At 42.6% G+C, this 14,779-nt stretch overlaps 1 long non-coding RNA gene across 1 annotated transcript; it reads left to right on the forward strand.

Annotated features, from left to right (window-relative positions):
* Positions 1-513: 513 nt before the first annotated feature.
* On the forward strand, positions 514-14,066 carry LOC143646267 (uncharacterized). Its single transcript, XR_013157429.1, has 4 exons — positions 514-641; positions 6,530-6,616; positions 10,358-10,412; positions 13,963-14,066. It is a non-coding gene; the product is annotated as an uncharacterized LOC143646267 (long non-coding RNA).
* Positions 14,067-14,779: the final 713 nt, after the last annotated feature.

Consider the following 14,779-nt stretch of genomic DNA (forward strand, 5'->3'; position numbering starts at 1 on the left):
AGAGCCCCTAAGTAATCTGGTGAGAGGGACTGTAGAAAGAAATACATCCACTGATAGAAAAGTGTTTGCTATTTAAGCTTCCTTTAGGTCTGTCCGAAGTCTTTGGGTCAGGCAGATGGAAAGGGGCAGTAGCTTCTTGGTCACAAAAGGGGAGCTGACATCCTGTGCGGATAACACTTCACAGTTTACCAAGCCTTTGGCATAGATCATCCGGTCTCAGTCCCTCAAGAATCCTGCGAGACCTGGGGGAGGGGCTGCTGGGATGGTTGCTGAGGAGTCACGTGGTGATTTCAACTCACAAACTGGCAGTTGATAACTTCGCTCCTGGGAAGAGTGCCTGGCTCCTTTCCTTCTGGTATCAGATGTCCTTCCTACTTCTCTGCATTTCTGTATCCCCCACCCCCCATTTCTTCTCTCTCGAGCTCTCCATCTCTTGCCTACCTTTTCCTTTTATCCTTGATTCAGAACAGAGATAACAATAACTCTACTTGTTCTCGTACTAAAATAGCTTGCTTGTCAGAGCTGCATGGGACCTCATGCCATAGAAATTCGTGAGTGGAAGAATGGTTTAGAGAGAAATTTCTGAGTTTAGAGTGCTTCATGGACAAAATCGTCTCTGATTCAAACCCCACCTCTAGGGGGTAAGTAGAGGCAAATGGCACTACTATTTGTAACTTCTGTTTCCTCTGAAATCTCTGTCTTTGAAAACCTATTAGTGTAGAGGCCTATTAGTGGATGATGGATTTGGCCAAAAATAGATCAACGCTAGGCCAAACCTCAGCTACCTGATTCACCTGGTTTCCTCATGGCAACTTTATTGGGTTCACTGTATGAAGTTCTTGGGTTTCCCCAGTTTTTATCTTGGGTGTGTAGGCCAAATTAAATTAAGCAGGGCCTCTAGGATCCAAGTAATATGTCAGAGAGTGAAATGAAAGCGCAGGAGGGGTACAGGTCTTGGTTGACTCAGAAAGTTGAAAGCCCAGCCTGTCCTTCCATTGGAGTGTCCCAGTGGTTTCATTTGGTGGAGAGGAGGAGGTGGTGAGGTCGAAGAGGCCGTGGATGAAGAGTACACTGTTAGGAAGGACAGAGAAGTGGTCCTCAAACTTTAATGGACAAAATAGTGTTTAAATTCAGATTCCTGGGATCCAGTTTCAGGCTTTCTGTTTCCATCTCTATGAGATGAAACCTAGGAATCTATATTTTCAATCACCCCGTAAGTGATTCCTATCCACTCGGTCAGACATGGACCACTCATTACAAAACACTGGACTAGGAGGAGGGGAAATGAAAGAATTGATGGGAAGTGATGGAAGTTTGCCCAATCAGCTTTACCCCCCTGAGAAAGTGCTGTAGCGATCTAGTATCCTTCCAGAGACCCTGCTCACCTGGGGGTGCTTGTCCAGATGTCAGCTCTGTGGGAGGCGGAGCTTGTGAAAAGTGTTCTCTGGGGGCCAGAGAGGGAAATTTGGTCCATCTGCATCTCCTTGGCTCGTGCCAGCCCCTCTCGGAAGTGCTTACCCTGGCAGCACTGATGGAAGGCCTGGCCCATTTTGCGTCCCCCTGAGGCTGCTTCTTTAAGATTTGTGGCCCTCCTGCCCACCCCTTCCCAAGCTCCTTTGATAGCTGTGGAGTCCTTCAGTGAGAAGGAGCAGCTGTGCCCTGAGCCAGGGCTGTTCTAGGCATTTGGGTGAAAAGAAGATTGTCTGAGGGTCCTTAGGTCCAGCATCCATAGCAACCTCCTGGAATAGTCAGGGTGCTCGAACCCCCTTAACGAGGTGTGAAATGGGGTATTACCCCACTGCCTGAGGCCCCCGGGGCCAGTTGGAGTCGGAGTGTCTGGCTCCAGGTCTATTGTTTGGGTCACAATGGGCAGACCGAGGTGCTGGGAGGGCAAGTAACCCTCGCCTAGCTCCAAAACTAAGGATGTGTCCAGCTGGTGACTTCCTGACCCATTGGGGTTTTCTTTATTGTGCTCTTCGTGCCTTTACAATCATGTGGCCAGAGTGTTGTGGACAGCACCAGTTGTACACAGTCCGACTCGACAAACGTTTCTGTGGGTTGCAAACATGTGCCACACACTGTGCTGGGCAATACACAGATGAAAGTTTTCTCACTGGCCCAGCTTGACTGTTATCCCTTGACGATGATCAGTGACAGGGTTGCCTGGGATACTGTCATGGTTCCAGCATCTTTCCAGCCACCGAAGCAGAGAAGCAAGACAGTTATGGCTAGAGGGGTTCAGGGTTGGTTTTGCAGAATGAATATGACAGAGGGAGAAGAGATGTGATAGAGTTTAAGGCTGTGGTTCCCAAACTGGGGTGTGCAAACTCTAAGGACTGCATGAGCTGGTCCACTGAGAGTGGGCAGGGAATATTAACACTCCTATTGTACTGGTCTTTTTACTCTCATCATTTGTGTATTATTTTTGGTATGGTATGAAGATACCATCAGTACAGCGGTACATTTTATCCAGTTTATGAATGAATAGGTCAATCTATAGTGAAGGCAAATGCTCAGTTATTTTTCTATTTTTACTACTGGAGGTGCATTAGGAAATAAATTCATAGACTGCTGGTTTAGGATGTTGGCAAAAGAATGGCTGAAATGCTGGGCCCTGGAGTCTAGGTTGGAAGGGGAAGGAAGCAAAATCCGGAAGGAGTGAGAGAATGGAGGAGAGAAGGGCTTAATGAGACTGAAAGTTTGATTAAGTGAATTTAGGGAAATAAGAATTGCAGGAGAAGAGGCTGTGATTGGAGAGCAGGATAGAAATGAGAATTCCTCAGGTGGAACAGTTCTAGATGATTCCAGAGATAAGCAGACAGAGGGATGATGGCACGTGGAGGGTAAGTGTGTTGGATGTGTTATCCATAGGGGTATTAAAGTATCCGAGCTGGTGGCAAGAATCTGGGGAGCTGTGGGTGGTGGAGGGCAAGCAGATGGCTAAATGGAAAGGAGAAGGGATTTTCATGAAGATAGAGGAGCCACTTCTCTGAGGGGGCCATGAGGATATACATGGATATGGGGGAGCAGGGAATAATCCCCAAGACTAAGACTGAGGGCAGTTGCTCACTAGGAAACAGGTTGCAGAGGAGACTGGGAAAGGCTTTAGAGTGAAGGATGCAGCATGAGCAGGTGTCAGTGGAAGAGGGCAGGCAGCTGGACATGACTGTGTAGGCCAAGAGGGCACAACTTCAGAAGCCCTTCACCGTCCGTCCTCAAAGTGTATCTGCTCAGCTTCCAAACCCTCTGTCCGCACGATCAATTTTGTAAACTCAACCAGCATTAAAATTTTTTTTTATTATAAACAATAAACAAACATACAAACATTCTTGGCATACAAACATTCTTGATATGGTTAAAAATCAATGGCTCATAATATCATCACATAGTTGTATATTCATTACCATGGTCATTTTTGTGAACATTTGCATCACTCCAGGAAAAGAAATAAAAAAGAAAAAAAGAAAAACTCATATATGCAATACCCCTTACCCCTCCCTCTCATTGACTACTAGTATTTCAATCTACTCAATTTATTTCAAACTTTTAACAACCATTTTTAGCTGGGGTTAGAGGGAAAGGGTAGGGGGGCTGATTGGGGAAAGTAGGGTCTGTAGATCAAACCTGCTGCCATTGGTTACTTTTTGTACATCCCATGGGCTAAGAATAGTTTTTTCCCCCCTATTATTTCTTTTTAACCACAATTTTTACTCATCTGTCCATACCGTAGACAAAAGGAGCATCAGACACAAGGTTTTCACAATCATGCAGTCACACTGTAAAAACTACATCATTATACAATCATCTTCAAGAATCAAGGCTACTGGAACACAGCTCTACAGTCTCAGGCACTTCCCTCCAGCCTCTCCAATACACCACCATTAACTAAAAAGGAGATATCTATATAATACATAAGAATAAGCTCCAGGATAACCTCTTGACTCTGTTTGAAATCTCTCAGCCACTGACACTTTATTTTATCTCATTTATCTCTTCCCTCTTTTGGTCAAGAAGATTTTCTCAATCCCTTGATGCTGAGTCCCAGCTCATTCTCAGATTTCTGTCACATGTTGCCAGGGAGGTTTACACCCCTGGGAGTCATGTCCCATGTAGAGAGGGGAAGGGAAGTGTGTTTGCTTGTTGTGTTGGCTGAGAGAGAGGGGGAAAGAGAGAGAGAAGGAGAGGGAGAGGGAGAAGGAGAGAGAGAGGGAGAGAGAGAAAAAGAGAGAGAGAGAGAGAGAGAGAGAAAGAGAGAGAGAGAGAGAGAGAGAGAGAGAAAGACCACATCTGAGCAACAAAAGAAGTTCTCAGGGGGTGACTCTTAGGCCTAATTTTAAGTAGGCTTAGTCTATCCTTTGCAGGGATAAATTTCATGGGAACCAACCCCAAGATTGAGGGCTCAGCCTGTTGATTTTGTTGTCCCCACTGCTTACGAGAATATCAGGAATTCTCCAAATGGGGAAGTTGAATTTTCCCTTTTTCTCCCCATTCCCCCAAGGGGACTTTGCAAATACTTCTTTATTCACTGTTCAAATCATTCTGGGATTTTTGAGACATCACACTAACCTGGACAAACCTACAAAATCTCATGCTCTATTCAAGGTTCCATGTACTTATGGTGTTCAATTAAGCTGTCCATATAAGTTAAATTAGGAAATGCACTATAATTTTCTGCCAAATAAACATTTCTTGCTTAGTCTCACACTGAAATTGAAGTTTTAAAATATGAATGACCATCTCTTTTCGACACCCTGCAATATTGACATTCCTTTGTTCTTCCTTGTGCAAAACCATTTTTTAATTTGTACATTTAATTACTATCATTGTACATGGTAGGCATTCCTAGATTATACCATCTCAGTCTTTACCGCCTATCTTTCCTTCTAGTTTCATATGTGCCCCGAGCCCTCCTCCCTCTATCATTCTCATGTTCAGCTTCATTCAGTGTACTTATATTTTTCTGCTACAATCAGGTAGTATTGTACTATCTATTTCTGAATTTTTACATTCAGTTGCACAATCTGTATCCCTATTTCTATCTCCTGATAACCTCTGTTCTTAATTGAAATTCTCCAAGTTCACTCATTAATGTTAGTTCATATCAGTGAGACTGCACAGTATTTGTCCTTTTGCTTTTGGCTAATCTCACTCAGCATAATGTCCTTAAGGTCCATCCATGTTGTTACATGCTTCATGACTTTATTCTGTCTTATAGCTGTGTAATATTCCATCGTATGTATACACCACAGGTTGTTTAGCCACTCATCTACTGATGGACATATGTCAACCAGCATTTTTAAAAAAGAGTGTACAAATGTATTCTTATTCAAAAATACAAAATAAATTATCTGTAAGCATGGGCAATGATAGCCATAAAGCATTATATATTTTGTCAACTGAAATCAGTAACTGTAGGTTGTAATGATTTTCTTAAACAGAAGGCAAACTTTTTTAGTCTCCCAGTCTGTGTTATTTCTCTGAGGTTATTGGTGAGAAACAGAGCTTTGAGCTTCCTGTAACAGTTCATTAAAAGTGACAAAGCACTATTTTAGGAATTAGAACATGCCACATTCCATGCTACCTCCATCCATTCCAGGGTCCTTCTCCTCTTTAGGATTGTCATGATGATAACTTGTGCTCTGTTTGACAAGGATGCTATAGCAGCAACATCCAATGAAGCAGTCCTTCCTATCTTAGTTAGGTCAATGATACCTTTTTCTACCCTATTCACAAAATCTCTGAGGATAAACGATGAACTGTGAGTGATGTTCTCAGCTGTCAATGATCCTTCTCTGCTTTCACTCTTGGAAAGATCATTGGAGGCACTTTGATTGCTTTTACAAATAAATTCTCTCCTTAACTGGAATTAGCAAGTCCAAGGCTGGAAAACAACCCATCACTTCCCAGCAATTCTTTCATTTCCCCTCCTCTTAGTCCCGGCACAAGGACTTCCTAGCAAGGTGCCTTCTTCAAAAGCATTTGGAATACAATTTGGTGCATTTAGAGCTGTGTCTTTCTTTTCATTCACTCTATATCACTTGTCCCGCTGGCCTTCAGGATGGCTACTCCATCTGGACATTTTGCCATATGTTCACTCAGATTTTCATCTTCATATCCATTTGTAACAACCTTTCTTGAATATATTTTTTGATGATTTGAGACCCATTACCTTTCCCTTTTGAGGGCATGGCATCATCTTTGGTCAAAATGACTTCTACTTTTCCAAGGTTGAACATCATCAAGATTTAGGATCAGTCCCTCTTTTCCAAACACCTGTGAAAGCGCTTAAAATGAGACAGTTGCAGCATGTGGTTTTTCTTTATTATACCAAATTTATTCATAATACATTATGCAGGTGTTTTGATGAGAATCCAGAAACATCTTGAGACAACATATTTCTCTGAAATGTGAGAATTTAAGACCACTGCTATTTCAGGATAAGACTTGTGGATAGAGTTTTTATTGCATTCATTTGCATTATTTCATTTAATTCTCATATCTGTCAATTAGCATTTCCTTCATCTTGCAGATGAGAAAACGAAAACCCAGAGAAAACTCACCCAAGATCACACATTTAGGAAGTGGTAGAACCAGGCAAAAACCCTGCACCCTGACTGTAAGTCCTGTGTTCCCTCTACTTGATCGCCTTGCCTTTCAGAATTGAGAACATTTTGTCATCTAGATCATGTCTTATCAGATGCATGACAGGTTAGAGCTGGAAGGGACCCTTCCTGTGTCTAATTCAATCCCACCTTCCTAGACATAAAGTAGAAATGTATTAAGCAAATGTTTTTTAAATGGTAGCATCTAATTATGAAAAACATGCAAATTCTAGGACTGTATACCTATAAATGCTATCCCTGAAAATAAATGCAACATTTGGTAATTGTAGAAAAGATATGGAAAAAATTGGCATGCTATCCTTGTGCCGGGGCCACACACATCTTTGTATTGTTACAACTCTTGTACTTATGTTACCAAAGCAAGCTCTGATATTTTAAAAAGTGAATATACTACAACAAAAAATATCATAGTGTATACTAAAGATAAGTATTGTTTTGTGAAACTTTTTTTTAGTTGCATATGTGTGTACATATGTGTGGGCCATGGTATGAAATTGATTTCACACTGTGGATTGAGCTAACGAATGTTTGAAAGCCACTGGCATGGTAGAGAGAGCATTGGAAAGTGGGTTCAGATACTTATTCAAGACTCTGCCAACAACTCCCTGCATGAGCTTGGCCAAGGAATTTACCCCCTCAAGATCTTCCTTTCCTTATCTTTCAAAGAGCAGGTCACAAAATATTAATTTTGAGATCACGTCCTCTGAGAGTTTACCATCCTGGCCATCCTTTCATGGCATCTATGAAATGTAGAAACCTTCCAAATGGGGAAGATGGATGGAGAGAGGTGCTCAGGGTAGAAAGGTGAGTGTGAGCCAGGCAACGTCACCTGACTTTGCACCACAGCAGCTGGCTGTAATGTTCATTCTTGCTGCTTGTCGTCATGCTGGTAGCACCCCAAGATGCTGCTGGCACGTGGGAGTGAATGATGACCACACTCACAGCCAAGTTGGAGGCCTGTGGACAGCAGTGGAGGTGAGGACTGCCAAACACACACACCTGGTACCAAGCTTGGCACTGCTAGGTGCTCCGAAGCAGTATTCGATGACAGCATGATATATTTTCCAAGTGGGAAGCAAAGGAAAGGCAAGCTAAATAGAATGAGTTGAAACTTAGGAGTCATATTCCCTCTGATCCTAGTGGCTCTGGAGTAATAAAAACCTTATTTGGAAAAAAATAAGGAGAGAGGAGACAATTTCAGAAAACATGCATGTAAAATGCTTGGTGTAATTCTTCTGCTGTAGACTAGTGTTTGGCTTTCTGTAAAGAGCAGGGACATCTTGCCACTTCGCATTCATTTTGTGATGGAGGAACACCCAAGAGGTTGCTTGCTCTTCTTTAATACAGAAGATATCTTTGACACTAGAAAGTAAGATACACACACATGCACACACACACACACACACAGGCCCGAGAGCTGATAAATGCATTAAATACATAAATTATTTATTGGTCCTCGGACACCATACAACATGACAAAGAATGAAATGTATTGGTGTGATATGCACACACATGAAGAAATTGAGGGAGTATTTCTTTTCCTTAGGTGGAAATATAATGCTAGAAACAATTTTGCCTTTAAAGAATAATAGCACAAAGAGGTTCTACCAATTGAAGGTTATAGTTTTGCAAAATTGCTCATTATTCATTGCATTTAGAAACAAGGCATGGAGAAGACAATCATCTTTCCCAGCCTGGATCTCTTTAACATACTCCTATTTAATGTCAGCCGCTAGGTAAGATATGATAAGATGTGTCCATTGGCCTCCACTAGCTGGTTGACAAGACCCTTGGGTGTCAGAAAGCAGGTCAAAAGTGGGTTTGGTTGTTGGTGAGCACTGTGTACTTTTAAAGAAATAAGTCAACAATTTAAGTCTGAAACAGACTTGGGGAGGCCACCGAGCTGATGGCTCTGGGGCCCAATGCCTCTGTGCTGGCCAGGTGCATCACTGGTGCAGGCAAGGGGCTGGTCCACCCAGCTCCACACATGTGCCTCACGCTGATTGGCCGAGGAGAGGGTGAAGCCTGGTGGGCCCAGCAGGAGCTTGGCCAAGGAGAAGACATTGCCAGAGAGAGTGGGGAGGAGACACACTTGGAGACTCTCCTTTTGGGCAGGCAACTGGGTAGATTTAAAAGACAAATACCTTTCTGGTCATCACCCACCACAACTGGAACTAAGTCTATGTGGGAAATTGATGTAGCAACTTCTTCAGTTACTCAGTTTACTTTCAAAAGACAACAAACAAAGCAAAGCAAAACAGAATCCAAACGTAAACAAAAAAAACAGAAACACAAGGTTCCAACAACATAGAGAGAGAAGGAGAGAGAGAGAGAGAGAGAGAGAGAGAGAGAGAGAGAGAGAGAGAGAGAGAGCGCCAACCAAGCGGCTATGTTATTATTTTTGGCTGTGGGATGGGCTGGTGGGATACTCTTTGGCCTTCCATCTCTGTGCACAGCAGTCTGACTGGAATTTTTTTGGGAGCCTGGAAAGGGATGGTTACATTTGGCCTCCAGAAGAGGAGTGGCTGAGATGGAAAGACAGCTTTGGGTTGTAGGGTTTGGGCCCATGCCAACAGGAGGTGAAGCAAACACACCCTATTTCCAGCTGAGGAAGTGGGTGGGACAACACAGCTGAAACCTTTGTCAGGGTCACAGAGGAGGTCTCTAGGTGGACACACCACACTGTTATGGGAGGAGCTGCCTTTGACTGACCAGGACAGCAGGGCCAGATGCATGGGCTCAGCTACAGTGAAAGTTAACATGCATCAGGGCCAGTTTCCTTCCTCTTCTTTCTTGGCACCCAGTTTAGGCTTTCTCCTGGTATTGTACCCATGGATGTTTCTGTGATTTTGTTTCCTAGTTATCGAATACCTTATGTTCTCTGCTAGATTGTGAGTGCCTAGGTTTACCTTTATGACCCATATAGACACCAGATCCAAGGATTTTTTTTTTTTTTGACATGGGCAGGCTCCAGGAAATGAACCCAGGTCTCTAGCATGGCAGGCAAGAAATCTGCCACTTGAGCCACCATGGCCCACCCCCAGGGACATTTTAAACATCAATCATAGACTACGTTACCCTCCCCCTTGAAGCCTGGAGTTATATATAAATAAGTTATTAAATCTTTAGGTCTTTAGTTCTGTTATAAGAAGAATGACACTCAAGTCATGATAGAAAAACAAGATTATTGTTTATGAATATACCACTAAAATATGCACTTTGTAAGGCTCATTGATTTATTTTCAATTCAAGAAACCACATAGACATACAGAATGGTTCATTAGATATTCATTATACCTCCTTAGCTGCTTTTATTAGAAGCACCCATGGTGCCAATGGCAAGATTGACGTTTTCGGGGCTTGAATCAATGCTTGAAGCTCATCAATTTCTAATAGGCAGTTTTGGTTTAAGGTATTTTGATGATTGTATAGAAATGTTTTACCCCATTAAAAAGCTATAACTTAAAATGTGGTGCAGGGCAGGCACACCTTAGGTGATGAATGGCTTTGTGTAAGAGATTTCAAATTTGTCAAATCTGCATTAAAGAACTATATTTGAAATTGGTTAGGGGTTGGGTGAATTCTCCAGGTGAAAATGACATTTGTTTTATGGATCCTTCTGCAACTATTTCCCCCAGAGTTTTCATTTGAATAAATCACATCCAAGTTCAGCACTCCAGAAACAGTCAGTATGGTGCAGTGGCATTAGCTGCTTTTCTGTTTCTTATTTTCAGGGGAAAAGGCTCAATTTCCTCATCTGTAAAGGAAGTGAGACTAGACAATCTAGAGGTATGAATCTTTATACCCTTCTATTCATTCACTCATTCATTCATTCCTGCTGTAATTTTTTATTGAGCAGGAGGCTGGGCATGTTATGGAACTAAAAGAGCAGTACCATATAAAATCGAGTCCTTGGTCTCATGGAGTTGACATCTTAGAAGGAGAAAGACAACAAATAAGATGATTTTGTGCATTGATAAGTCCTGTGAAGGCATTTAGGAAGAATATTGTGCTGGCTACAGCACTAAGCAAGCCTCTCTGAGAAAGGGTCATCTCAGCCGAGGAGAAGCCACCTGAGTAAAGATCAGGAAGGAATGAGAAGGCTGGAAAATTGCATTGCAATCAGATGTTTGAGGAAGACAAAGGCTAAGTCTTCTCTTTGTGGGTCTTCTTTCCCCGCCTCTGCTACAGCTGAGAATATACTGCATGAAAGTTAATAAAGATCTCAAGAAAGGTCAGGGCCAATGGTGTTGGGTAGTGTGCAGAAAAATGGGAAATAAGAGGGTAGGGATTGCCGGGGCTGGAGTGGAGAGAGTTATAGAGGTAGATTAGGCTCTGCTGAAGCAATGGATGACCTCCAAATCTTAGTAGCTTAAGAAAGCCATGCATTTATTTCTTGTTCATATCATGGTTTGATACAGGTCTGATGGCTCATCTCCAAACAGGTATGGATTCTGTTATCCTGTGTCTCCACCATCTCAGAATCCTTTATTTCCAAGCTTCATGGATAGTGGGGAGAGAATGAGTAGAAGGTTACATTTAGTGTTCGAGGAGCCAGGCCTGTATTGGGCACTTGAGTAGAATCCAGTCACATGACACTAAGCTTACTCTAAGGGAGGCTGAGAGATATAGTCTTCCTGTGCACCAAGGAAGAAGTAACTGAATTACTGCATTAAACCAGTCTCTGCCACCAAGGGAGGGGGGACATGAAGGGTTCTGTTACTCTCTCAGAATCCTTTAGGATGTGTACCATCTTGGTTGGAGTGCTGGTGAAGTAGGCAGTATGAAGAGTGAATAGCCTCACAATGATTCTCACTGTCCCCTCTTGAATCATCAATGATGATTCTCACAATACACTGAGAAGAAAGGCTGAGGAAGGGGAAGGAGATGAGAGAAAGGTCATAATTTCAGTCTTGGAAGGAAGCTTGCTTAGATGAACCCATCAATTTGGGCTCAAATCAAGTCATTTTGTTACGTATTAGGAACCTGGAGAAGAAGCCAGGTTTAATGCTAAATCAACCTACCTTCTATTTCCCAGCCTTCAAGGATTTTTTCCATCTGGCTTTAGTCTTATGTCCCACCCAAGCCTACCTCTCACACCTGAGACCATCCACTCTAGCCAGGCCATGCTCCTGGTGGCTTCCCACCCAATGAAGAGAATGGACTTCATTCCCTGTGTTGTCACTACGCTGCTTCTCTTGCAATACCTAGCCACATCTTTCTATCCAAACCCAAACAGTTGTTCTTAAATCTTTGTGGAACCTTCCCTATTGTTCCTATGTACAGCTGGTTCAGTGGATGGGCTAAGTCAACAAAGCACAATCACAAAGTGGTTATATGTTTTTCCCACTTAGTCTTTAAATATGTTCAGGCAGGTCCCTCTTTTCCATCCTTTAGAGACTTCTCATGCAGATCTCATAGCTTTCTGGATTACTTCTAACTATTAGAACATTCTCAATTTTGACAGTTGAGTATAGAACTTCAATTTCACCTCATATCAAAATTATGTACTTAAGCTTAAGCTCAGAAGTGGGTGGTAGAGAAGGGGGAGTTGATGTACAATTTGGCTCTCCCTCTATCTCATCTCCTTTCTTGATCTTCCAGGGTCTAGCTTGATGAGAATAAGATTAGAGGAAGAAGAGAAAAAAATATCTCACATGAAGGGTGGTGCGATGGTGGCTCAGTGGCAGAATTCTTGCCTGCCAGGCTGGAGACCTGGGTTCGATTCTTAGAGCCTGCCCATGCCAAATAAATAAATAAAAATCTCACATCAAGATTTCTCCTTGGCTAATGCTGAGAGGCCACCCAAGCCCTCCATTCTGGCAGGGACTATCATTGGTTCTCTCATGGGACACGTTTTTGGGTATTCATCACCTAAACCACACACCTCACTTCCCCTTACTTGTCTAACTACTCTGGCCTTTCTATTTCTCAGTGGTAGCATGTTCTGTCCTGCCTTGGTGACTTTGCAGTTTCATTCTCTCTGCTTGGGACCCTAATTCTTTGCTCAGCTAAGCTACATTCATCTCTTATAGCTCAAGCATCAGTTCTTCAGAGACGCCTAACCTGAACTCTCAGCTGAGGACAGGCCCCAAACATACTCTCACAGTCCCTGTAATGAAGACAGTAATTGCATAAATAGTTGTTTCACATCTGTCTTCCCCACTCGAATGTGGGTTCCAAGAGGACTTGATAAATAGATATTTGTAGAAAGATTGAGTAAAAGGATTTGTCTAATAAGCACATGGGCACTTTAGCATGCCAAGCAGATAGTGGGTACTCTGTAAATATTTGTAGAGCTGAACTGGAAATGAAGGTAGGAACCATATCTATTAATCTCCAGATTTTCTCTATGACTTAGTGCCTCACACGTAGTAGAGTTTTAGTAAACTGAAGTAAACTGTTGTCAAAGTGTTTTGAACGAACTTACCGGAGTTATTTGAAATAATGGGGAATTGCCTGGAATGCAATTATGACCTATGTCTTATGGGACTTTCCTTGATGTCAGAAGAAGAGTTAGTCTGTTCACTTTGCAAATATCCATGCCAGCAAAGGCAGGCTGCCTGCTTTTAATCAGCTGACTTTATATTCCATAGTCTGGTAGGAGCATGACTGTGGGAAGAGGACAAAGATAATGTGATCATGGATCCAAAGAATGACTATTTCTAATAATTCCCCCTCCCCATTCCCTTTAGTACACTTGTACCTCTACCAGCCCGACCAATCCAATTCTTGATTCCCCAAACATGGTCACCATATGTGCCTTCAACCTGACTTGCATGAAGACTCGTTTTATTAGTCACAATGAGCTGCAGGTGCAAAGACTGAGGCCACAACTAACTGTGTCTGGAATCACCTCCTCACATATGCAATTAAACACTTGCACACTCAGAATTAGGTTCAAGTGGTTAATTGCACCCGGAAGTAGGTAATTGCAGGTGCAATTAGCTGCAAGTGCAATTTTTCACCCGAGACTAATTGCTCCCAAAGTATGGAGATAGGAATTGGAAAATCAGTACTGAATGTATGTATGGTTATTGCAACCACCTGTGATTTTAATAGTTCTCCCCCTCCCGACTTGGAGCGTGTTGGCCTCCCTTTGGTCTTTTTCTATGAACAGTTAGGTTGCTTAATTTCTATAGATTCCTTCTGTAACATTCTTTTCTCCAGTTAAGTCCTGTTTCCTTAGCAAGACTCTCTTTCTTCAGTAGTTATCTGAAATCCCAACCTATTTAAAATGCACTTATTCCTCCACTTTTCAACAGTATTTAAAACCTTTCAGAATAGAAGTAAGAAATGGTCGATACTGGGTGGTTAGTGGGTGATAACTTCCAATCAGGTCTTGAACACAGTTCCTTGAGGAGTCTCATGTGGACATGACAGATGAAAAGTTCTTCTCTTTGTCTCAGGAGAGGAGGTGATGGACTATTCCACCAAAGCGCCAGGTAATTGTCTTCACTGCAGGTTCAACCTGACATCTTTTCCTACTAGCTTTTCTTCTATATCCATAAAGGCTCCAATGAGGAAAACAGAAATGTTGTTCGTTTGTTTGTTTTTTCCAAGCGGTTATAAAATCAAAGTATAACTGGAAAAAATTCAATGAATTTTAATTTTAATTGAGTACAGTAGACTAGCTAAGGAAACCAAAACTGTTCTCACCACTCCAAAGCTTTTGCTATGGTCAACAGTATTTAGATAAACAGTTGGCCATCATAGTTGTTTAAACAGAGAGAATTTAATAAAGGGAATTAATTAAGCTGGTATGGGCAGACTGAAAAGGCAAAAGGGGAACACTGAGGTATGTCAGAGACATTAACTGCAGGAAGCAGCTATCACCCCAGAGGTGAGGGAAACACAGGAAGAAACTGGGGTTATTAGAACCTAGAATCTTGGAGCAGAGGCTCTGCAGAGCTGGGACCCAGGCCTCTGGTGGAAGGGGGTGCCACCTGGCTGGTTCATATACCTCAGGAGCTTGAAGGAGGGACCCAGGCCTCTGGGAGGACCCCAGCTGGGACTACACAGTGGGCCAGCTGCCAAACCCTACAGCTCACATCTATACTGGAAGGAAAATGCCTAGAGGGCACGCCATGGAGCCTGGGGCTCATAGTCTCAGGTTGGATCAAAATGGGATGGAGCTTGCCTTCATATGAGAAGGG

This window comes from Tamandua tetradactyla, chromosome 9, assembly GCF_023851605.1.
Source record: "Tamandua tetradactyla isolate mTamTet1 chromosome 9, mTamTet1.pri, whole genome shotgun sequence".
NCBI classification, from domain to species: domain Eukaryota; kingdom Metazoa; phylum Chordata; class Mammalia; order Pilosa; family Myrmecophagidae; genus Tamandua; species Tamandua tetradactyla.